Below are 24,967 nucleotides of genomic sequence, written 5' to 3' on the forward strand. Positions count from 1 at the left end.
TGATGACAAGCATATACTGGATATTTTTATTCTAGCCTCATGTCTCTCAACGTCCTATATTGTGCATTAAACTTCTCTGTTTGTGTCCTGGGCTTTCTTCAGCTTTATCTTGAATTTCACTGATTCTCTCTTCAGCTGGCTGCATGGATCGGCTTTTGCTTTAATAATACAGGGGCACAAACAACCTGCAAACCTCAGTGGTTTGCAACAGGTGTCTCTTTCTTGCTCACACTGCACATCAGGGCCGCAGGTCAGATGCACCATCTTTGCTCCAGGCGGTGGGTCAAGTTCAGCCAACCCTATGGTGAGACCCAGGCTGGCGTAGGAGAGCAGCCCTGTCTGAGGTGTGAGGTTCTTGTGGTGTGCAAGAGGGCTGGTGGGCTTGCCCTGCTTCCGAAAGCTTCTGCTCACAGCTGGTGTGGAGTCCCTTCACGCCACTGACCAAATCAAGTCAGTGGCCAAGCCCATGATGGAGATGGAGAACTGGACCCCTTCCCCAAGGGAAGACGAGAAGAAAAATTTTAAACAATACAACATATGAAAATGGCCTACTTTTGTTTTTCCATTAACCATTAAGTTCTGGATGTCTACGTGGCTCTTTTTGAATCTTGGTCTTTTACTTCCTGATAATCTTATTCTTTTTTTTTTTTTTAAAGATTTTATTTATTTATTTGAGAGAGAGAGAATGAGAGACAGAGAGCATGAGAGGGAGGAGGGTCAGAGGGAGAAGCAGACTCCCCGCTGAGCAGGGAGCCCGATGCGGGACTCGATCCCGGGACTCCAGGATCATGACCTGAGCCGAAGGCAGTCGCCCAACCAACTGAGCCACCCAGGCGCCCGATAATCTTATTCTTGACTTACCTGTTCTGTTCTGGCCTTTATCTTGTCAAACATTTTAAAAACATTACAGTTCTTAGAGTGCCTTGTTACCTGTAACTTTGGTGGAGTAAATTCTCCTTTTTGATTCATCTGCTAATTTCTCTCTCTCATAGTGGTTTGCTTGTTCATGTGCCTTATCATCTTTGTGAGTTCACCGTGTGAGTTCCATGCACCCTGGGTTGTTATGTTTCTTTTGTTGAGGTCTGCATGCTTCCTCAGTTTGGGATCTGGTTTCCAATCCTGTGTCGTTAGAGTTCATTTGAATTCCTTCCTGTGCCTTGAGCAGGCTAAAGTCTCTGATTTCTCGCTGCTGACTCCTTTCCGCATGTATAGCCCAGAGCCAGTGGCCTGCTTTGGTACTGCTTTTCTCCTGAGAGGAGAGTTTTTCTAGTCTTCCACCCTCCTGACTTAATGCCAGGGCTTCGTTCCAGTTCCATGCAGTAGGTAAGCCCGACGCTCCAAGGTATCTGTTCTCGTATTCCTCCTTTGTCTTCAATTCTTAATCACCCTTGTGGGATTTGAGTTTCTTTTTTGTTTCTGGGAGATTTCACTATCTTGCTTTCTGCCCAGCTATGCATTTAAAAATAATTTGTTATATTTTATCTAAAGCTTATACGGGTTAGCAGAGAAGGCTGTGGGATGGGATGGCCAGGGTGGAGATGGACTGGGCTTCCCAAGTCACCTTGGCATGCCTTTTTTTTTTTTTTTTAAAGATTTTATTTATTTATTTGAGACAGAGAGAATGAGAGAGAGAGAGCACATGAGAGGGGGGAGGGTCAGCGGGAGAAGCAGGCTCCCTGCTCGGCAGGGAGCCCAATGCGGGACTCGATCCAGGGACTCCAGGATCATGACCTGAGCTGAAGGCAGTCGCTTAACCAACTGAGCCACCCAGGCGCCCTCACCTTGGCATGCCTTATTGACTGGTACTTACACTCATTTTGTGATTCCCCTCTCCCCCAAATTCCATTTTACTTTTGATTGGAATTACATTGAATCTGTAGATTAATTTGGAGAGAATTTATGTGTTTACAATGTTGAGTCCTTTCATGTGTGAATCTGGCTTATATCTCACCATTCATTTGAGCCTTCTCTTTAATGTCCTACTGCAATTGTGCAAATAAAAAATCAGTATTATATACGTATTATTAAATCTAGTTCCAGATTTTATACTTTATTCCTAGGTATTATTCCTGGCTTGCTGAATAACCACAAATAAATTATCTAATCATTATAGTTTTAATTTGGCTTGAACTGTTTAATTGCTATTATTTAACTCAATTACTTAGTGAATATAAAGTAACAAACCTATGAAATAATTCAGTTGAACATTTTCCTTTATGAGTTTGGTCTCAATATAGTAGAGGCCAGAGACTGTAAATAGGCATTTATCAAAATTACTCAAAATACGTATAAGCAAAGCTTTTTGAAATATAAGTAAAAAATAGAAACGACTAGCAGTCATCCAAATTAATATGTATGGCTTTGTTACTTGATGCATGCCAGGGTGGGGATATGTAAAACCACCGGCTGAGAGAAGGGAATTTTGGAACCTAGGTCTGTTGCTAGACTGGAGAGCTTGGCTTTAGGCAACAGACAGTAAGGGAGCGGCGGCGGCGGGTGGGGGGTGGTGGTCTATAATGCTAGGATGTGGTAAAAGGCAGCTCAGACACAACAGAAATGTTACGTTCCTGAAGAGGCCTCCTAGAGCCATCAGTACAAATTCAGGACGGTACCCTCTGTGGACAGCAGAGTAACTGTCTACCCAGGTTTCAATGACCCTCAGTTTTAAAGGATTTTACAAAATTGTTGTGAAGATTTATTATTTCTTTTAATTAAAAAAGAGATGTATGGCACCACCTGTCAGGGGACAGAAGAATCTAAGGAGACTCCCCCAAATCAACCAAGACTAAGTGGGCAAATCTTAAAATATATTAGGGATCTCTGGGCTGCAATATTCTCTCTTATTTCTAGCAATTCGGGTATGCTTAGATAGCCCCTTATATTAAAATTTGTTCATTTTAGAAAATTGCACCTTTGCTATTTATTTTTATTATTGTTTTCAAATTACTGGAAAACATTGAAAATATAAAGTTTTAAAATATGTGTATTTAATTGTGATTCCACAAAACTTCTGAGAGCAGCGTCGGGGAGCTATGGGAAATAAAAAAGCCTCAGTACGTATTATTAAAACGAAATACACACACAATAAAAACCAAACAGGATATCCATTCTTGAGGTTAGAACTTGTATATGATATTCAGGTTACAAATTAACTTATCATTGGGTAAATATACTGTCTTCACATTATGTTGGTTGGTTTTGTTTTTACCATCTCCCTTATAACACAGGGTTGGAAGAAGAAGATGAGGGAAAGCAAGTCACATTTGTCAAATCTGAGAAGCCTGGCCAAAAGCTATTAAGAGCTGCTATGTACTAGCCCCCCCTTTATATTTGCATAATGTTAAATGTACGTTAAATCACTTCGATACACATGATCTCACTGGGCTCTCCCAGGAATTCCCTGAAGCAGATATTGACAATACTAACCTTCCTACTTGACACAACGAAAGTCCCTAAGGTGAAATGACTTGCACAAGGCCTTCTATTTAGAAAACTGGAGGGTTTGACCTGGAAGAGATGACCAAGGTGAGGTGTGGGGTTTGGGAAAAAGTAATAAATAAGCTGATGCTTGTGCATTATTGAGTGTAGTGGTTCATCTCTGTAATACACCTTTCCGTTATTGGTGGGAATAATTAAGACTTTACAGTTTTTGTCTCTTTAAGTCAAAATGTTTTATTGGCTTTATAGTGGAGAAAAGGCTCTGGAGACACAGGAAAAGGCTTATTTTTAGAGAAATGAGACAGAAGTAGGAGGAGGCATGTTATGTTTTAGAAGTTCCGAGTAGCTAACACCTGTTGTATGTCAAGCCCTATACAAGGCACTGTGCACAAGTGAGGGAGGGAGTCTTGATCCCATTTCACACACCACAAAACTGAGGCTTAAAAAGATTTAAGTTTATTTTTAAAAATTTTATTATTATTTTTAAAATTCTGTTTATTTGAGAGACAGAGAAAGAATGGAGGGGAGGGGAGAAGCAGGGTCCCCGCTGAGCAGGGAGCCCGATGTGGGACTTGATCCCAGGACCCCGAGATCATGACCTGAGCCTCAAGCAGATGCTTAACCGACTGAGCCACCCAGGTGCCCCCAAATTTTATTATTTTTTTAAAGGTTAATTTAAGTAATCTGTACACCTGACATGGGGCTCGAACTCATGACCCGAGATCAAGAATCTCATGCTCCTCTGACTGAGCCAGCCAGGCGCCCCGAGGTTTAAGTTTAGTAACCAGTGCAGGTTTAGGTATCCAGGTACTAATGAAGAAGCAAGAATCTGAACTTGGGCCAAAGCGTCTTCGCCTTGTCTACGCAGACCCTCAGGGAGGTGCAGATCTAGTATAAACGCCTTGGCGACAACTGCTCCCCAAGATGGAGACCAGGTGTGGGTTCTCTCTCATGGCGACGCCACCAGGTAATCAATAAATCATGATTGCTAGCAGAGCCTTATTGATTCGACTCTGTAGAGCTCTTTTCTCATTGGCTCCGCTTATTAATGTAGAGTTTAGAGCTGGAGGGCCTTCAGAGATTAGAATTTGCAGACTAACGGTGTATATCAGAATCCTTTTGGGGAACATTTTCAAGGTACACATGCTGCCTTCTGAGTTGGCGGGTCTGAGGTGTGGATGGTGTGGATGGGTCTGTGTGTTTGGAAGGTTTCCCCGGGGGTCATCTGATGTCCTTTTCTGGTTAAGAATCCTCTCTTTAGCCTAACCCCTGAATTGGGGGTGATGAAAGAGTTTCCTTGGAAGGCAGAGAAATGCTTCTCATTTAAGACTGTCTTGGTGAACGTAGGTAGTTAGACAATTTAAGCCTTGGTGATTCTATTTCTCTAGTTCTTTCTGAGCTCCTCTTTCATTACCACCAACTTGCAATTTAGCTTCTGATTTAATGACTTGGGGCTTTAGGGAGACTTTTAGTTTCAAAACAAACCTCTGCTTTTCTGTAATGCAGATGAATGAACAATGCGGTGCACTGTGCTTTGGGTTCAGAAATCGTGAGAAGCTCTTTAATGATAATAATTCAAGTTAGTTGCGAACAGCTGCAGCAGGGGGAGACACGCGGAGCTGCAGGGTCCGCGCTGAGGTTTGCACAGTGTCTGCGGGACCAAAACTTGGCTCCAGGCAGGAAAATAATTTCTTTAAACCCACTAAGTTTATTTTACATTCATATATATATATATGCAAAGTGTGATTACCAGCATGTGCAATTTATGACTTGGCATCATCTTCCACCCTGGTCATGTTTAATGACTTTGAAACATGATTTCACAAATCTTGAGGTTTATGCGAATATAAAAGTTTACTTTTTCAGGGAGATAAAGCAGGTTCCTGGAGACAACGGGAAAGCAAGAATGTCTTTTCCTTACATTGGATAGTTGGAAGAAACCCCACGGAGGAATCTGTCATTTGTAGAGGAGAAAAGGGCATAGCTAGTTTTAACTTTAGTTGAGACCATCCACCTGAGTTGATCAGTAGCTAACTGGGGCTCTATTTTCATTCATTAGACCCCAAATCCATCTTTCTTTCTTTCTTTCTTTTTTTTTTTTTAAAGATTTTATTTATTTTAGGTGGGGGAGAGAGCATAGGGGGGCAGAGGGACAGAGGGAGAGGGAGAAACAGACTCCCTGCTGAGCAGGGAGCCTGACTTGGGGCTCGATCCCAGGACCCTGGGATCATGACCTGAGCCGAAGGCAGACGCTTAACCAGCTAAGCCACCCAGGCGCCCCTAAATCCAGCTTTCTTAACAGCACAGATCAAGATATTTAATAACATAGAATTCAAATGAAGTATTTTTGGGCTCAATTGATTTGCTTTATAATCTGCCTTTTATTAAAACAGATTCACTGTTTAAAGGGAGTCATATTTCTGATTTCACATTTTCCTTTCTCAAAGAGGAGTTTCTACTGCTCTTTCCATATTACGTAAAACAAAAATTTTTTTCTGTTAATATTCTTAGTGATTGGGGGTAAATATGAGTGTCCTTATCTCCTCAGCTGGTTGAACAGAATGACTTTGGTTCAAATAAAATGTCACGGGCTGATCCCCGTAAGGAAAAAGTATGATGCTACATAATTGCCTTGTAGAATTTAGGATTCTCTCAACCCTGTAAGAAAAGACACAGATATAAGCAGAGGGAAAAAAATAACAGAAAGAGAGTGCATTGAAGCATAGTAAAGTATAGTCAGGTCCAGAATGAACAGAAACCTTTTGCTTTGGTTAGGGAAACTATTCCTAGATGTTGGTGTAGGATTCTTTGGAGCAAACCCAATGCAAGCTATATGCCATAGTTCCTTGAACAAAGAGATTTTCTACTTTTGTGACTATTTGGAAAATACAACAAAACCAAAAAAAAGAAAGAAAAAGAAAAGCAACCAAATAATTACCATTTTTGTCTGGTTTTTGGCAACTGAGGCTTCTGTATTTGAATGTTGCATCTTCAAGAGAATGTATCTTGAGTTTAGCATTGTTAATGCAACCAGTGAGAAGTCTTCTTGTACAGATTCATTAACTCAGTCAGTTGGGATTGTAGGTCACATAAGGCTAGATGAGACCTTAGAAATCACCTTTTCTCATCTGGTTATTTTACAAGAGAGAAAACTGATGTGGCTTGCCAGGGTCATTGGTTATCTGGTGGTTGAACAAAGGCTATTTCTGGAGGTTCTTGACACGTAGTGACATTCTTTTTAGCTTCTTTCTGCTTATGATAAAAAAAAATAGGGACTTCATAAATATGTGTATTCAATCAGAGACGGTCAGTCTCCAGTTTTTCACATTTCAGAAATACAGTGTATGGTAGTAATGCTCTTCTCCAAATACTTGTGGTGTTCTGCCTTCAATATCGCATTTCCTGAGCCACATCATGTGATGAGTTTGACCAATGATTTGCAAGAATTATGCGTCGCGTCTGAGTATTTAGTCCATGGTCTAAGGGCCTCTGGGGATGTGTCTATTTTTTTCTTTTTTAAGATTTTATTCATTTGAGAGTGTGTGTGCACGCAAGTGGGGGGGGGAGCAGAGGGAGAGGGAGAAGCAGACTCCCCGCTGAGCAGGGAGCCCGACTGACGGACGTGGGGCTCGATCTCAGGACTCGGAGATCATGACCTGAGCGGAAGGCAGATGCTCAACCGACTGAGTCACCCAGGCGCCCCTGGAGATGCTCCATTGGTCTGTGTCCCTGAATGATAACGATGTGCAGCGCCCCCTGCTGAATTGGAATGGACATTTAGCCTGAGTGGGAAAACCTTTTAAAAAATTTTTGAGTACATCTGACACACAATATTACGCTGGTTTGAAGAATACACCATACTGATTCCACAAGTCTATGTACACTGTGCTGCGTTCACCACAGCGTACTACCATCTGTCACCATACAACAGGATCACAAGACCATTGACTGTGTTCCCTATGCGCTTACCTTTTATTTCCGTGACTTATTCAAAAACCTTTAAAAAAAAAACAAACCAAAAACCTTTTTTTGTTTTAAGCCACTGAGATTTGGGACTTGTTTGTAACCTCAGGGTACAAACCTGCTAAAGGGTGTTTTCTTTAAAGGGAGAAAATGTTTCTAATTTAAGCTTATAGCATCAAAGGAAAATGAAAAGTTTAGGCAACACATTTAACAATTTAGGGCAAAAAACATAGTATGAATTTTTTTGCTTATTGAGGGTACCTCTTTTTTTTTTGATGGATAGTTGTTTCTGTACCATTATCTTGATTCTCCACTTTGGTTTTTTTAATCACTAATGGTAGCAATCCTTGCATGGGATGTCTGCTGCAGCCAATTTCAACATTTTTTCAATTATTGTCATTTTAAATCACAACAAAGATTCAGTAAATGCAGCTAAGAATCAGGGACTCTGGGTCCTAGTTTTCATATTGCCACTGCATGACCTTCATCCTGTCTGGGTATCAGGACACTTATCTAAAAATAGTGTTGAAATAAATCATCCCGAATATCTTTCTAGCTCTGTTGGTCTATAATTCCAGGAAATCAGAGTAACACGCTGCTAACTATTTTGGGTTAGGGCTCTTCAACAAAATTTTAAAATATAAGAACCAGATCTAAGTATATCTCGGAATAACAACAACTCGAGGAATAAGTGATGCTTAAATCATCCAAATCTTAAACTGTCTCAGAATATGATACATTGTGCTGTCAGAGTCCCCCTTCTTTTGTAAGTGCTAGCCATGATTTTTTAAAAATAGATTTTCCAGGTTTTTCTGATATTTAAATTATTTTCCTTGTATTTAAGAACTTTTTCCTTCTTTGGCACTCAGAAAAAGTTTCCTGGGGATGTAATGCAACTGTATGTCTGTTATGTTTAATTTGCCCTTTCAGTTTCTCCAACTTCTTGTATAGAGATGTGGATGCCAAAATCTTTAACACTTTTTCATGAGATTTGTCAGCTTGATCAAATTTGCCTTGCTCTGCCAGAGTTCTAGGACTTTGGGAAAATGCTGGCAGGTGAACATTAATTAGTCTCTCATTTTGATAACCGTGCAACGGTGGGTGCACTTAAAGCCTCAACTCTCAAATCATCAGGTTGCTTTGCAGTCAGTTTGGATGGAAGGCTCATGTACAAAGCCTTCAGAATCAATTGCCATCCTCCTTCATGGTGGAAACTGTCACTGGTTTCTTGCTCTGGCTTTTGACTTTTGTTTTCCCAGAAGCCAAAAGTGGGTGGGCCACACTCAGGCATCTGGGTGGTTCAGTGGGTTAAGCATCTGCCTTCGGCTCAGGTCATGATCTCGGGGTCCTGGGATCGAGCCCCGCCTTGGTTTCCTTGCTCCGTGGGGAGCCTGCTTCTCCCTCTGTCTGCTGTTTCCCCCTGCTTGTGCTTGCTCGCTCTGTCAAATATAATAAATAAAATCTTTAAAAAAAAAAAAAAGCAGATGGGCCACAGAACCATCAGGCCACAGCCCCTGGCCTCTGGGAGGTGCCCAGCTAAGTTATGTTAATTTCATTGCCGTACTGATGGCTTGGTAAAGGGTCTAAGGGATCTCTGCAAGCCAGCTCAGTTTTCTTTCATGTAGACAATGTTCTGGTTTGTTCATTTTTATTTATTTATTTATTTATTTATTGTGTTGCAAGGGGATATAGTCATTATTGTAGCATGATATTTTTGATCTAAGGGAGATATAACGATGGGGAAAGTTACTCATTATGACTGTCATTCTTGTTGGTTGTAAAATACACTTCTAAGAATCAGAGACTGCCTGAAAATAGAAGCCAACTGACTTGCATGGAGCTCCTGGCACTTACTTAAATTCAATGCAAATAAAATTATCTTTATGTAAAACTCAATTTTTAAGAAAGCAGAGGTGTGACATTTTGACTAGTGTTACCTATTTTTGTATTCCTAAAACATTTCCATTTTTTACTTTCATCTGCATCTTAAATATGTAGCTCAGGGCATTCGATATCTTAGCTCAGTGCATTTACCCAAAGAAATAAAAATAACACAAATACAGTCACAAGAATTCTTATTGAAGTCCCACGTACAAAAGCACCCTTCAGTGCTTTTAAATGCTGATCTTAGCAGGGATAATCTTGTCATCTTTGACTAGTCCTCTTACCTCATCTTAAACATTGGTGACTTACAATGAAGTGCAGTGTTAGAAAGGTGATCCAGCGTCTTCATATTTCAATGGACTCTAAGGAATGCATAAGCCCCCAAGGCCAAGTTCATGCACTGTAAGCTTTCTGTATGTTTGTGAACCACAGTCTTGGGGTCTCTCCATAGGTATGAAAGGTATGTGGGGTGAGGTATTTCACTGCCTCTATGCCACTGGGCTCCCAGCACTCCACTGAGCTAAGCCAGAATCCACATGTCACAACTTGGGTGGCTTAGCTGGGGAGGAGAGTAAACGGGATGGAATGCAGTGAGCAGGGGATGTCCTGAAATATGTTCAGATTTGATGGTATGAGAGATATGTGCATTTTGCATGATTATTTTCAGTGGGACACTTGCTATTTTAGACATTCTTTCCTAGCCTTCTAGAAGCTAGTACTTTTGTTTGCTTGAGGTGTTACCGTAGTTATTTTCTCCAAGTCGGATGCAAGATATTAAGAAAAGAGATGATGGGTGTTAACCAACTGTGTTAATCACTTTACAATATATACGGATCGGACCATTGTGCTGTCCACCTTCAACTCATATAGCGATGTATGTCAACTACTTCCCAGTACAATGGGGAAAAAGGAAAATCCTACTAATTACATTACTCTGGACTTTCAGTGGATAGACCTCTGTGATTTCTCTTAGCTCACCAACTATGCACAAAGGGAGTGAGCTATATTCTTTCGTTACTCAGCATTTGAGGTAAGTGCAGATTGATTTTTCATTCACACTTGAGAGGTTTTACAACACACTTAAGTAACTGTACCTACATATCCTGCGGGGATGTTGACAATAATAGGTTTGATTTTTTTTTTTTTAAGATTTGTATTTATTTATTTGAGAGAGAGAGAACACGAGCAGGGGAAAGCAGATGGAGAGGGAGAAGCAGGCTACCAGCTGAGCCGGGAGCCCGACGCGGGACTCGATCCCAGGACCCTGGGATCATGACCTGAGCCGAAGGCAGATGCTCAACCGACTGAGCCATCCGAGGCGCTCCGATAGGTTTGATATTTGTAAAAAAATGTTTGAAATCAAAATGAAAGCAAATTAAAGAGCAAGGAAGCAATAATTCTTGCATACATGTTCTGTAACCTGTCTCTGTTGGGTTCTGAGGTCAAGAGTGAGCCATTTCTCCTGGGTGAGGGGTGGGTGCCCAGCCTGCGTCGGCGGCTCCTGCCAAGTGTCAGTTATGTGGGGTCCCGACCCCTTTCCACTTTCAGAACCAGAATAGAACGAACTGTAGCATCAGGATGCAATGCATTCCAAAATATATTTACTCTGAGCCGTAATCTCTTCCACATCCTGCAGAGCCATCAAGGTCGTATTTTTTTGTCCCTTAGAATTTTTTTGACATTGGATTTGAAATTCTAACCCTCAAATAATGCTGAAAAAAGAAATGGTGCAAATAATCCAACTTGTATATCGTTCAGATCTTTTAATAATGAACTTTATGGAACCATTCACGTTCTTTTACTACGATGGAACTGTGCTGTGTTAGGCTTCACTTAAAACAAGAAGACTGATTTTAGAGGGCATCTTTTGGCAATGGTATTTGCCATTATGGCATTGGGTCTCTGCATCTGTATCCAGCTCTTGGCTAAGCCATAAATTGGCAAAGTTTGCATCTCTTTTATTCATTGTCTTTGTTCTTTAAACTTTACCTCCTGCTCAGAAGCCCTCACCCTCATTGCAGTGAACTTCCAGTATTGGACAAAGTCCCTCTTTAACCACAGTAAAAAAAAGTCTGATCCTCAGAAGAAACATAAAACGAATATACACGAAAGTATAATGAACCAATAATGAGGAGCAGAAATAGGAAACCTCTAACTTTGCCCCTGGACTAACTACATCAAACAATGGGGCTGTATTTTTTTGTAGCTTATGCTGTGCCCGGAGCCAGAAGACCTGAGCCTGGCTGACTTTCTCTCTCAGCCCTTCATCCTTCTCAGCCTCCAATTAGTATCTACTATGTTGTTCTATCTAGATTTGGATTACCGTTTACTTCATTTTTATTTTTTAAAGTTTATTTTTCTTTTAGTCATCTCTGTGCCCAACGTGGGGCTCGAACTCACGACCCCGAAATCAGGAGTCGCTTGCTCTTCCAACTGAGGCTGCCAGGCGCCCCTGGATTATCTTTTATATTTATTACTTGGATTTATCTATACTTGGACCACCATTTATTTCTATTACTAATTACTAATTCTATTACTATTACTAATTTCTATTACTAAATTTATTTCTATTACTAATGATTCTACAAGATGGTGTGTACGGATCTGTTCTGTCAAACATGAAGCCCTTGCCAAGTGTTCGTTTTAAAAAGATTGCTTTGAACTCATGCAAGGAACTCGAAATAAGAAGTCAGAAATCCTAACCTTTGAGACCTTGGAAAAGTCTTTTTAACCATACCAGGCCTGCTTCCCTGTCCTAAAAACCTGAGGGTTGAATTAGAATATCTCTAAAGCCCTTTTCAACCTCAGGTGTTTCACAATCCCAGGAAATAAAATTATTTGCAAAGAAAACCCTGTGTCCCCGGGGGTCAGGAACAGGGAAGGTGGCGTGAGTGTGGACTAGAATGTAAGCAGAGGAATAAAAAAAGATGGTGATTATGGGGGAATCGGGCTTCGTCCTTCTAGAGGAGTGCCGATGGCCACTACAGAGCCTCGAACATGGGGACATTCATTGGGATGGGTTCGTGGGCTTGGGCTGGAGTTTGCGGGGACGTCTGGGAGCTGAGTGCCTAGGGCCTTCCACTTTTGGGGGCAGTGGTGCCAGGTGGGCAGGATCGAAGGCTGCAGGGAATTTGGTAGGGGACAAATACAGGGGTGAAAGAGGCAGTCTTGCTGTTCCTAATAGAATAGCCACTTACCTCTTGTCTCCCCTCCAATCCACTGGGCAGTGACAATGACCAATTTAAAATAAAAACCAGCAGACTTCTCTCTGCTGCTTAAAATCCTTTCCTGGCTTTCACTGTATTGAGATTAAGATGCAAATTCCTTATCTTGGGCTTTCAGGTGCCCGAAGGAAGGAATTGGCACTTGCTTATCTCTCTAATCCGCCCCTCCATTCCACTCTGCTTCTTTCTTTCTAAATGTCAGCCCTACTGGTCATCTTGAAGTTACCAAGGTCTGTCCCAGGGTCTTAGCACATGCCGTCTCCCCACTATTCTTCCCAGGGTCAGCTTTGATTCTTAGTTTAAGTGTTTCTTCAGACCAGCCTTCTTCGACTGCTCCCCGTGTGATTCTCTCCACCCCTAGTCTAAGCCTCTTCTCTGTTTCCTTAATGAAGACAACCACAATCTAGAGTTGTACCCTCGGATGGTGTCTGACTAAAGAATTCTTCGTCGAATGAATGGAGGAGTTCACATTCCTTCTCCTCTTTTTTTCTCTTCTCTTCCTATGTCTTTACGTATTTTTGTCTTTCCCTCTTTTTTTCAAAGTCAATATAGCTTATGTAATTTTTTTTTTAAAAGACTTTATTTATTTGACAGAGAGAGAGAGAGCACAAACAGTGGGAGAGGCAGAGGGAGAAGCAGGCTCCCCGCTGAGCAAGGAGCCTGGTGTGAGACTCGATCCCAGGACCCTGGGATCATGACCTGAGCCGAAGGCAGACACTTAATCAACCAACTGAGCCACCCAGGGACCCTAGCTTACATAATTTTTTTCTGATTGTAAAAGTACTATACAGGGGCACCTGGGTGGCTCAGTCGTTAAGCGTCTGCCTTCAGCTCAGGTCATGATCCCGGGGTCCTGGGATCGAGCCCCACATCAGGCTCCCTGCTCCGGGGGGAAGCCTGCTTCTCCCTCTCCTACTCCCCCTGCTTGTGTTCCCTCTCTCGCTATGTCTCTCTCTGTCAAATAAATAAATAAAATCTTTAAAATAAATAAATAAATAAAAGTACTATACATCCATGTCAAAAAATGAAGTGATACTAAAGTATGTAAAGAAGAACATGAAAATCACTGAACTTCCATCACCCAGGGAAAACCAGAGCTGACATTTTATTGTATATACATAAAAGCTAGTTCTTAATTTAATTTTATTTTTTTTAAGACTTTTATTTATTTATTTGAGAGAGAGAGAGACAGAGATAGCAACAGAGATAGCGAGAGAGAGAGAGAGAGAGAGAGAGAGCATGATCTGGGAGGAGAGGAAGAAGCAGACTCCCCGCTGAGCGGGGATCCCGACGTGGGTCTCGATCCCAGGACCCTGGGATCATAACCTGAGCCAAAGGCAGACGCTTAACCGACTGAGCCACCCAGGCGTCCCCCCCTTTTTTCTTTTTTTAAAGAATTTTATTTATTTGTTGGAAAGAGAGAGAGATAGAGACAGAGATAGCGAGAGAGAGCATGATCAGGGAGGAGAGGGAGAAGCAGGCTCCCCGCTGAAAAGCTAGTTCTTAATTTTAAAAAGAAGTGGAGTGCAATACTTTTCTTTCCAAAATGTAACAAAACCACATTGTTTTCCCCTCGAAAGGCCTTCAATTAGTCAAAGCTGTGCATCCTTCCCAGAAACCGTTTCCTTCCGTTGACATTGGTGCTCTTCTCTGCCTAGGAGTTCGGCTGACCCTGGCTTTTGCAGGCATAAGATAGCATTTATCTTTGGTTGAAAAAAAAGGAACTGTTATTCTTGTCTCTCACTGCCAGCACTGCAGACCGGGCATTTAAATGCCTTGCACTGTGTATTTGGAGAAGCTAACAGCTGCGTGGGCTATTTCCAATACTCTTTGAGATCCACCCAGGATGCGACCATGGGAATGCTTGGCATTTTTCTTGCCGTAAGGGGATAGATGTCAAATTGGTGAGTGATATGCAGCGGTGAAAATTAGGTGAGAAATTCTTCAATACATTGTAGACTTGCCATCTGGTATCTGGAGAAAAACTGCATTCCTTTCAGTGGGTCTCAGAATGCTCATCTGCCTGACCTTGGATGTTTTAGAGACTGTTAATATCAGTGTTTTCCAGAGAAACATAGTCCCTTCACTCCTCTGAGTGTGCATGTGTGTGTGTGTGTGAGAGAGAGAACAGCACTATTGCATAGTCCGTAAATTACCAAGCAAACCAAATGAAAACCTTGATTTTTCTTTTTCTTTTTTTTAAGTTTTATTTATTTATTTATCAGAGAGAGAGTGAGCGAGCACAAGGAGGGGGAGCAGCAGAGGGAGAAGCAGACTCCCCACCGAGCAATGAGCCTGACGAGGGGCTCGATCCCGGGACCCTGGGACCATGATCTGAGCCGAAGGCAGACGCTTAACTGACTGAGCCACACAGGGGCCCCGATTTTTCTTTTTAAATAAGAAAACCATTTGGATCAATGATTAGGGGACCATGGGCAGGTCCTTCCCTTCTTCGACGTGTGGAAATACACAGCTGAATTGTGTTTCTAGTCGTTTATACTCACCTCCAGCTCAATCAATAAATGATTCTTTGACACTCTTTTGGATCTGACTAGGCTGAGAAATCCTTGTTATATTCTGGTAGGGCTAATTTCCTGGATTTTCTTAAAATCTTTTGCAACCCAAAGCATAATAGAAATTAAAATTAGGGGCGCCTGGGTGGCTCAGTCGGTTAAGTAGGGTCGTGGGTGGGGCTCTGTGCTCAGTGGGGAGTCTGCTTGAGATTCTCTCTCTCCCTCGGCCCCCCCTCCCCGCATGCATGTGCATGCTCTCTCTTAGTAATAAATAAAAAAAAATGAAAAAAAGTTAAAATTAAGTATTTCTGTCCCTTTCATATAATAATATTAAATTATTTGATATTCTAGGATTTTTTTGTTTGTTTGTTTGGGAAAGGATGTTTAAAATTAGAACTACGGTATTTTCCTTAGCTATAAATACTGAAAAAAACAGCCACTGTTAGATTTTGACTATTTGTTTTGGCGTGGGGAGGGGGAAGGCTGTTAGCGTGTTTGCATTTGCCTGATAACTGGATGTCAGAATGTATTTTATGTTTGGAAGGGTGGGGCAGATACTGTCAGAACCCCGCCCACTTCCTTTAAGACCTGATCATTTATTGCACTGGCTCGGGGACTTTCAGCAGCAGGTGTCTGGAAAAGCTGAGGAATAAACACCAAGGCCCAGGAGCCCTGAACCGGTAGCTAGTAGGAGTCAGGGTGGAGCTCCCTCATCCCTTGGGTGGGACGATTGTGAGATCTGTGTTTGTCTCTGAGTTTCCTGGTGGAGTTAAATTCTAGTTGTGGCTTCCCGATCCATCTTTATCTTCCCTTTTCTGTTCCTCTGTCATCTCTGTACCTCCCTAATGGACTATTTGCAATCAAACTTTTGTCTCAAGTCACACCTCATCCCCACTTTGGGGGTACCCCTGATCTAAATGAAACCTCTTGCCTTTAGGCATCATTTTACTCTATTATCCTTGGTAGATAAAAAAAATTCTCGGCTTCATCCACTTAATTGGTACTTTATATATTTTCATTGTCTGGTAGCACGTTGTTAATTGTCTCCTAAATAATGTCTTTATTGTTATTTTCCTTGGTCAAGGGAAAGCTTTTGTACATCTCAAACATGATTAAGACACAATGAAAGCATCAGAAAAAAAAGGTACACAGTCCTCAGTTCAGAGTTTCCAGTCTCATCAGTGACACTTAAGGACAGAACAGAATATGCACCACGTGCGAAATTTAATGACTAAACTTATAATTAAACTTTTATTCTTGCTTTTCTTAGCATTTTCTGTATCATAGGATAGCCAGGGACTTATAAAGAATTTGTGATTTTAGTGACGGGAAGGTCCGAGGTCAAATACGATTTAATTCACGTGAATGGAAGAGCTCCACCTTATAGTTTGGCGTCTCGTGTCAAGATTACCACTGAAAGCAAAATACAAGATTTTGCAGAACACAAGAGCTCACGTGCAGAAGTCACCAGCACCTTGAAAGACATGGGCTAAGTGACTCTTACAGGTTCTTTGGGACAGTTAACTGGGTTTTCAGCTGTAGTCTGGGCAGCTGTGCCGAAGATAACAGAGACTTGGCCATGTGGGTAATGGGTTCAGAGGTCACAGTGGAACCCAATTCACTCAGTGGCTGGAAGCACATTCTGTGTGGACCAGTAGTGTGTCCCTAATTCAGGGAGAAAGGCTGTGGAACATGGCGACTGGGGGGTACAGGGCAAAAATCGTTTCATATGGCTAGACCTCTAGAGTAGGTCTGTTCACAAACTTAAGAAATGCATTTCTTTCCAAAAACTAAAAATAAATATCCATGTGTATTAAAGCAAAATAAAAAAAAAATAAAACCTTTGTATTATTTGAACATGAAAAATAAGTGGAATGATTATTTTTGGTACATTTTCACATACTTCATGAGTTTTTAGTCCTATCTGGCTTTAATGTGCAGGTTCCGGGCATTTTTTCTGAAGAATGATCTTTTTCTGGTATGGACATATTATTTTTTAATTATTCTTCATATCTGCAACATTTCTTGAAGTAGTTTATGTTAACAGAGTTGAAATTGTTGGGCGTCTGACTCTTGATTCAGCTCAGGTCATGATCTCAGGGTCGTGAGATCAAGCCTCACCTTGGGCTCCACACTGGGTGTGGAGCCTGCTTAAGATTCTCTCTCGCCCTCCCCCTCTCCCTCTGTTCCTCCCCATCCCCTCTGCCCCCGCTCATGCGTGCTCTCTCTCTCCAAAAGAAATAAAAAAACACAAAGTTGAAATTGCTGACACCTTCAATTGACTCTTGTCTGTAAACCACAATATTTTTTATTTAAGAAACATAATCTCCTGGGGCACCTGACTGGCTCAAAGGAGTGTGTGACTCTCAATATCGGGGTTGTGGGTTTGAGCCCCACATTAAGTATAGACATTACTTAAAAATAAAATCTTTTAAAAAAAAAACAAACCCAATCTCTGCAAGAACTGAGTTATCGGGTAAAAACTAAGTGAATTCTGCTATATGGAGAGTATTCTCAATTGTAATATTTTTGTCTTAAAATAAGATAAAATACGATTTTTGATACTGATTTTTTTGCCTCCACTTAAAGTACCTTTTTTAAATTAAGTTTTTAATTTTAATTCCTGCACAGTTACCATACAGTGTTATATTAGTTTCAGGTGTACAATATAGTGATTTAACAATTCTATAAATGACTCCATGCTCACCATAAGTGTACTCTTAATCCCCGTCATCTATTTCACCCATCCCCACACCCACTTCCCTGGAGTGCCTTTTCTTTTCTTTTTTTTTTTTTTTAAAGATTTTATTTATTTATCTGACAGAGAGAGAGATAGCGAGAGCAGGAACACAAGCAGGGGGAGTGGGAGAGGGAGAAGCAGGCTTCCCGCTGAGCAGGGAGCCCGATATGGGGCTCGATCCCAGGACCCTGGGATCATGACCTGAGCCGAAGGCAGACACTTAACGACTGAGCCACCCAGGCGCCCTGGAGTGCCTTTTCTTGACAAATATTTCTAGAAGATAAAATTCATCAAGATTCTTTTGATATTTCCCCAAACTGAGATGCTACAAAATTACAGACCCTCTTGATTTTGTCCCATTCCAGTGGGCATTATAAAAGTTTCTCTCCACAAGTGGATTTATTCTAAAGAGCCATGATGGAATTGTAAAAATTAAATCTTGGGCATGATTTGAATACTCATTTAATTTATTCACGTCTTTGCTGGGGCTGACATGTTTCAATGTCTTCCTTTTTGCTGGTTGTGTTCAATAATTGTAATTCTCCCAAAGCTTAAGAAGCTGAAGATTTTTGGGTACTCCTTGCATTCTTTGATTAAAATTTCTGATATTGAACAAAATGCACCCCACATCTAGAGGGTTCATTTACAAAAAAGCTCAAGACCATCTGGAGGGGGATGCAGATTGATTTACTGAGGATTCCACCTGATGACGGCAGCAAAAAGAGAAGCCTAGCACCGCTATGCTGAGGTGGCCTGTTTTCCCCCATTTTTACTGAGAAATGATCGACATGCATCACTGTATAAATTTAAGGTGTTCTGCATGATGGTTTGATTCACATATATTGTGCAATGATCACAATAGCTTCAGCTAACATCCTTCTTCTCATATAGGTATAATAAAAATAAAAGGAAGGAAAAGAAAGGAAAAAAAATTCTCCTTGATGAGAACTCCTAGAAATTATTCCTTCAACAACTTTTCTGTATGCCATTCAGCAGTGTTAGCTGCGTTACCATGTTGTACATTACATCCCTCGTGCCTGTTTACCTTCTAACTGGAAGTTTGTACCTTCTACCGCTTTCCTCCAGTTTCTCCTCTTCCTACCATCTGCCTCTGGTAACCACAGATCTGGTCTCTTTTTCTATAAGCTTGCTTGCTTTCTCTTTCTTTTCTCTTTTCTTTTTTCTTCCTTCCTTCCTCTTTCTTTCTTTCTTTCCATACATACGTGATATCATACAGTATTTGTCTTTCTCTGCCTTATTTCATTTAACATATGCCCTCAAGGTCTATACATGTTTTCACAAATGGCAGGATTTCCTTGTTGTTTTTTTTTTTTATGGCTGAATACTATTCCGTTGTACATTATACCACTGCTTCTCTATTCATCCATCCCTGGTGGACACTTGGGCTGCTTCCACATCTTGCCTGTGGTCAGTAATGCTGCTATGAACATGGGGGTGCACATACCTTTCCCAGGTAGTGTTTTCATTTCCTTTGGATATATTCCCAGAAGAGGAATTGCTGGATCATACGGTAGTGGGTTTTTTGGTTTGTTGTTAATTAGACATCTGTTTCATCACAAAAATTATGCAGTTTAATTACTCAGCATATTCAAAATTTGTAAAATTTGAAAAATATAGCTTCTATTTGCAACGTCTTTGGGTGAAATTATGACTTACGTTTACACCATAACCAATTCCAATTATAATTCTGCTCCATATCTTTTTTTTTAAGAAAGATTTTATCTATTTATTTATTTATTTATTTATTTATTTATTTATTTGAGAGAGAGAGAGAGAGAGCATACAAGCACATGCGGTCGGGGGGTGGGGGCAAGGAACAAGCAGACTCCACACTGAGTGGGGAGCCCAGTGCAGGGCTGGATCCCATAACCCTGAGATCATGACCTGAGCCGAAATCAAGATTTGGCTGTTTAACTAACTGAGCCACCCAGGCACCCCAATTCTGCTCCATATCTTAATTTAAAAATGAGATATCTTAATTTAGTAAAATACTGATTTTTTAAAAAGATTTTATTTATTTATTTGAGAGAGAGAGAATGAGAGAGAGAGCACATGAGAGGGGGGAGGGTCAGAGGGAGAAGCAGGCTCCCTGCCGAGCAGGGAGCCCAATGCGGGACTCGATCCAGGGACTCCAGGATCATGACCTGAGCTGAAGGCACTTGCTTAACCAACTGAGCCACCCAGGCGCCCTAAAATATTGATTTTTACCATGGACACCACGCTCCACTAAAATTATTTATGTTATCACTTCAAAAATACTTAAATTTTTAAAAAAATTTTTAAAGATTTATTTATTTTAGAGACAAAGAGAGTGTGGAGGGGGAGGGGCAGAGGGAGAGCGAGAATCCTAAGCAGACTCCCTGCTGGGTGCAGAGCCTGACCTGGGGCTCCGTCCTACTACCCCTGAGATCATTACCTGAGCTGAAATCAGGAGTCTGAAGCCCAACTGACTGACCAGGCACCCCCAAAACACTTTCATTTTTAACGTTGAACTTTATTTACAGAAAGAGTGACAATAATGTCAGATATTTCATCTCAAACAGATGAAATTTCCAAAAACTTTACTTTGATTCCATGACAAAGAATTCAAACCGTTCTTGGGATTAATTGATCTCTCTAGGCAAAGCCGCCCTGATAACACTGGAATAAAGTTAGCAACATTGAACTATTTATAAAATTCTTCTGTCTTCTCTATCAACACATTATCGCTTTTGCTTCATTTTTGTACATGAACACAAAAACTTGAAATAAAAAACTGGTAAAGTCAATTTGGAAGAACAATCACTGGATCTAAATGTTATGTAAGCACCTTCCATAGCTGTATGTGATAAATCATAAACTACAAGAACAAGGTTCTTAAGACAGCTAGTAACTTTTTTGAGAGAGAGAGCGCAGTGGGTGAGCAGAGGCTGACTTGGGGCTTGACTGGGGCTCGATCTCACGACCCTGAGATCATGACCTGAGCCGAAATCAAGCGTCAGTCGCTTAACTTGACTGAGCCACCCAGGCGCCCCTAGATAGCTGGTGACTTTTGATGTCCATTATAATGCTTCTTTGGCAGAGTCATGCTTTTGGGTTTTCACCCAGTTATTGATTGCACTCTGTCCCCACGGCAGTGTGTGTTGGGGGGGGCAAATGATGACATTTGGTGCAATTTCACATTCATCATTAACTGACTTGAGAAGTAGAAATTCAGCACGTAATATTTTACTAAGCAGAAGCTTCCCTTTCGAGCTTATTGCTGCTGAAAGAGCTTATTGCAAAAGAAAAAAAAAAGCATCACGGAACAATAACATATTTAGTTGTAGATATGCATCATCTAAGAAAGGACCAAATCATTATGGCAGGAGTGTCCAGATTGGAGTCTGTGCCCTGCAAGTATCTCACACGTCCCTGACCCGCGATTTCCCTGTCACCCTGTCACCCTGTCCCCGCCGGCTGGGCCTCTTGCATCATGCATCTTGCAGAGCTCTCTGGGCTTGGCACTCCCAGCTGACAGATCCAAAGAGCACACAAAGGGCAGTTCTCGGTTCTCTCGCCATGGCCAAGAGGCTGGACGGGTTGTTAGCTGTCCCCAGAGGCTCCACTTGGAGTGCATTTTCTTTCGTAAGCGAATGCCCTCAGTTCTGAAAAGGAAGCCTTAGTTCCATCGTGTTTGGGAAAGATTGGGGAAAATGGAGCTGGGTCGTTGCTGGTCATCCTTCAGATTTAACCACGTGTTAGAGTGACCTCTCTATTCACTGCTCGCCTCAGGCAGCTCAGGCTGCCCTAACACAGTATCGTAGACCTGGTGGCTGAAACAATAAAAACTTACTTGTCACAGTTCTGAAGGCTGGGAAGTGCAAGATCAAGGTGCTGGCAGATCGCGTGTCTGGTGAGATCCCCCTTCCTGGTTTGCAGATGGCCGTCCTCTTGTTATATCCTCACATGGCCTTTTCTCAATGTGTGCAGGCAAGAAGAGGGAGAGAGAAGAAAAGGAGAGGGACAGAAAGAGAATGAGCACACTCTGACACTAGTCCCATCATGAGGGCTCTACTCTCATGACCTCATCTAAACCTAATTCCCTCCCCAAAGCTCCACCTCCAAATACCATCACGCTCAGGATTCAGGCTTCAACATAGGACTTTTGGGAGGACACAAACGTTCATTCATAGCAATGATCATGCACCTCACACAGTCCTGGACTGGACAAGACCCTGGGGAAGCTTGGAGATGCAAAGTTGAGGGCTACTCAGCCAATTCCAGCTTCTTTTAATGTGACTATTAGTAGTATTTCTCTATTATAGTGAAAATATCCAGCAGATATTAGACCGATAGAGTAGTAATTCTCCATTAAAGTAAAAATATCCAGCAGATATTGGTGGGACAATAGGCCCTAAACCAGGACTGTCCCAGGCAAAGGGACTCTAGCCATTATTAGGTAGGATGGCACCTCATCCTAAAAGAAGTTTTCACATAAGAACACTAGAGGGCACTTTAGACTAATTAAGAATCCTGCTTTAATTTCCACAAGGAAGCACATACTGCTCCACATTGAGGTTATATATTTCAATAGTGAATGATGGTCAAATTTAGGTAAGTCCATAGCAGGACGTTTTGATATTCCAAAAACATGAACAAACTTACTACAAATGTTATGGTGTGTTTTCTCCCATCCCCGGATGCTGGAGATTGTGATTATCCTGTTTTTGTTTTACTTCAAAATGTTGTTTTGTTTTGTTTCGTTTTGTTTTCCCCAGAATGTTCTTTAAAAAAAAATCTTCAGGATGTCTTAAGGTTAAAGTTAGGCTGGCTATTTGCCCTCCCTAATTGAGATTTTGTTTTTTCTTGGGGCAGGGCAGGGAAGGATGTGCTATGTAGCTAATTAAAACAAATACAGTGTTGTCCTTCACAGATGAACAGAGTGCTATTATCTGAGATATACGTGCACCCATTGTTCTTACCATAAGTGTTGATAAGTGAGGGTGGATTTTTAAGGCAGATTCTCTGGTCTTCGGGGAAGCAGTGAGAATAGAAAACATTTGGCCTGACCTCGGGTCTGGAGCCTGTGGGTCTGTCCCCATGTCTGTGACTTTGGGCAGATCCTCTAATCTTTCTGGGTCTGTTTCTTAGTAAAGTGAGGGGCTTGAACTAAACTCCTAAGTCTTTTTCAAGTCTGGAATTCTCTAGTTTTACACGTGCTTTGATCAGTCTTAAATTTGTGTTTGCATATAGGTGTCATGGCTAGAAATTACCTTCAACTCAAATCCTGAAATTGAGTGACACTGTGAAGAATTGATTCAGGAGAAAGCAGGAGGTAGGTGGCTCTCTCATTTGGGGCTCCTAATCAAGTTCTTTATAATGGCTTGTTTTCCATTAGAAACAGCTAGAAAATACTCAAAGCTGCTGCCCAACCTCAAACTTCCCTTGAGACAAAAATGGTGGTCAAATGTTTCTATTTCATGGACTTTTCTGCTGGGCTTCAGCCTAAATAAAAAGTGAGAGGTCAAAATTACTTGAGATTTTAAATTAAGTCTAATTTGTCCATTTCTGATGCTATGAACACACGGGAGATAAACATTAGGCAGATATGAGTGTCACCTGCCCCTCATGTAATTGGAGTCAGACTGTTTAGTGATCTGGAGTTTGATTCAATATTGTTACACAGTTTGTTTTTTTCTTTAACTTCTATAGAACCCTGACGCTCTTGACTGAGTCGTACTTCTAAAATAAACATGTTGTTGAATGGTGTACTCATTACATGGAAAAATGAGATGTTAGCAACATTCGTCTCTGTTGGAAGGAAAATAATTTGGTGGGTGGAGTTGTACCAGTCCGGTCTTACAGACATAAAAAAAAAATGATCCTTAATATGTTTCTAAATTTGTACAATTGTCAGTAATCTTTTGCGTGTGTGTGTGTGTTTGTGCAGGTGTTGATGTGTCTCTTGGGCTCATGCTTCAAGGGTACAGTCATTTACAATTAGTAACTCCTGGATGATAACTCATTTTAGATCTTAAAAGTTTCTCTGCATTTCATAGTTCCCATCTGTGATCGTGAAATCAAAATTAAGGAGATCCCAATGGGAACTTGCATCGCTGGACAATTTCTTCATGACTCATCATGCCTGCACTGAGCTTTGGGAGCCAAAGCAGAGTGGTGGAGGAAAGCACACAGAGGCTGAGCCAGAGGGCAGGGTATAAGGCAGGGCCGGGAAGCTCTCACTCCATGGAACTTGGGCAGGAAGGTGGAGGCTGCAAGGTGGCCTCCAGGGGAAGCCTAAGGAGGTCGGCGTCAGGAAGACTCAATCCATCCATTCATCAGCCCTCTCTTGAGCACCTGGTCTGTGCCAGGTGCTGTGAGGCGGGAAATGAATGTGGAAGTTTCTTCCCTCAGGCACTTTAAGGACTAGTGGGTAAAACAGACATAGAAATAAACCATGATGAAAATCCAAAATGCTGGGGCGCCTGGGTGGCTCAGTCGTTAAGCGTCTGCCTTCGGCTCAGGTCATGATCCCAGGATCCTGGGATCGAGCCCAGCATCGGGCTCCTCGCTCAGCAGGGAGCCTGCTTCTCCCTCTGCCTGCTGCTTCCCCTGTTGTATGCTCTCTCTCTTTCTGACAAATAAATACATAAATAAAAATCTTAAAAAAAAAAAAAGAAAAGAAAATGCTAAGAGGATGCCTGGGAACCCCAGGAGTTTGGACTGTGGGCGGGAGAAGACATCACTAAAGAGGTAGTACCTGATGTCTTCCAAGGGAAGACGGGCTCCCCGGGTGGACAGCAGTCTTTCCTCCATGTGGATGGAGGGAGCCTGAGCCTCATCCTTTGTGCAGGGGGGCCGAGGGGAGGATACAGATTGAAATGCCTGTAAGAGACGAAGCTCTTGGTTCTTCTAACACTTCATAGTCTGATGAACACACTGGCTTCGGTTCAAGATGTGCTTTCTAAACCCATTTCCGCTGTTCCTTAGAGAATCCTCATTTACTGAAGGAGTGCAACCATTCCCTTGGCATTTATCCAAAAATTAACTTTGTTACTCTTCATCAAAAATAGGTCAGAAATAACACCAGGGGAAGAGAGAAATCAAATGGATATGCATATTTCCACTATCATTTTTTTTTAAGATTTATTTATTTTAGAGAGAGTGAGTGGGAGTGCAGGCAGGAGGGGCAGAGGGGGAGGGAGAGAGAGTCCCAAACAGAC

At 41.7% G+C, this 24,967-nt stretch overlaps 1 protein-coding gene across 3 annotated transcripts in view; it reads left to right on the plus strand.

Moving 5' to 3' along the window:
- The window catches only part of RNF144B (ring finger protein 144B), a 174,353-nt gene that overhangs the window by 11,319 nt on the left and 138,067 nt on the right, over positions 1 to 24,967 (plus strand). The window contains exon 2 of one of the 3 annotated variants that reach the window (XM_032425016.1): positions 22,998 to 23,079. The exons of 1 other annotated variant lie outside the window; for it this stretch is intronic. The gene's annotated coding sequence lies outside the window, so the exon portion shown is untranslated. Of the gene's footprint in view, positions 1 to 22,818; positions 23,080 to 24,967 lie in introns of those variants that run through there. One more of the 3 variants, XM_032425018.1, reaches the window with a different exon arrangement.

This window comes from Phoca vitulina, unplaced genomic scaffold (assembly GCF_004348235.1).
Source record: "Phoca vitulina isolate PV1807 unplaced genomic scaffold, GSC_HSeal_1.0 scaffold31, whole genome shotgun sequence".
Taxonomy (NCBI): Eukaryota; Metazoa; Chordata; class Mammalia; order Carnivora; family Phocidae; genus Phoca; species Phoca vitulina.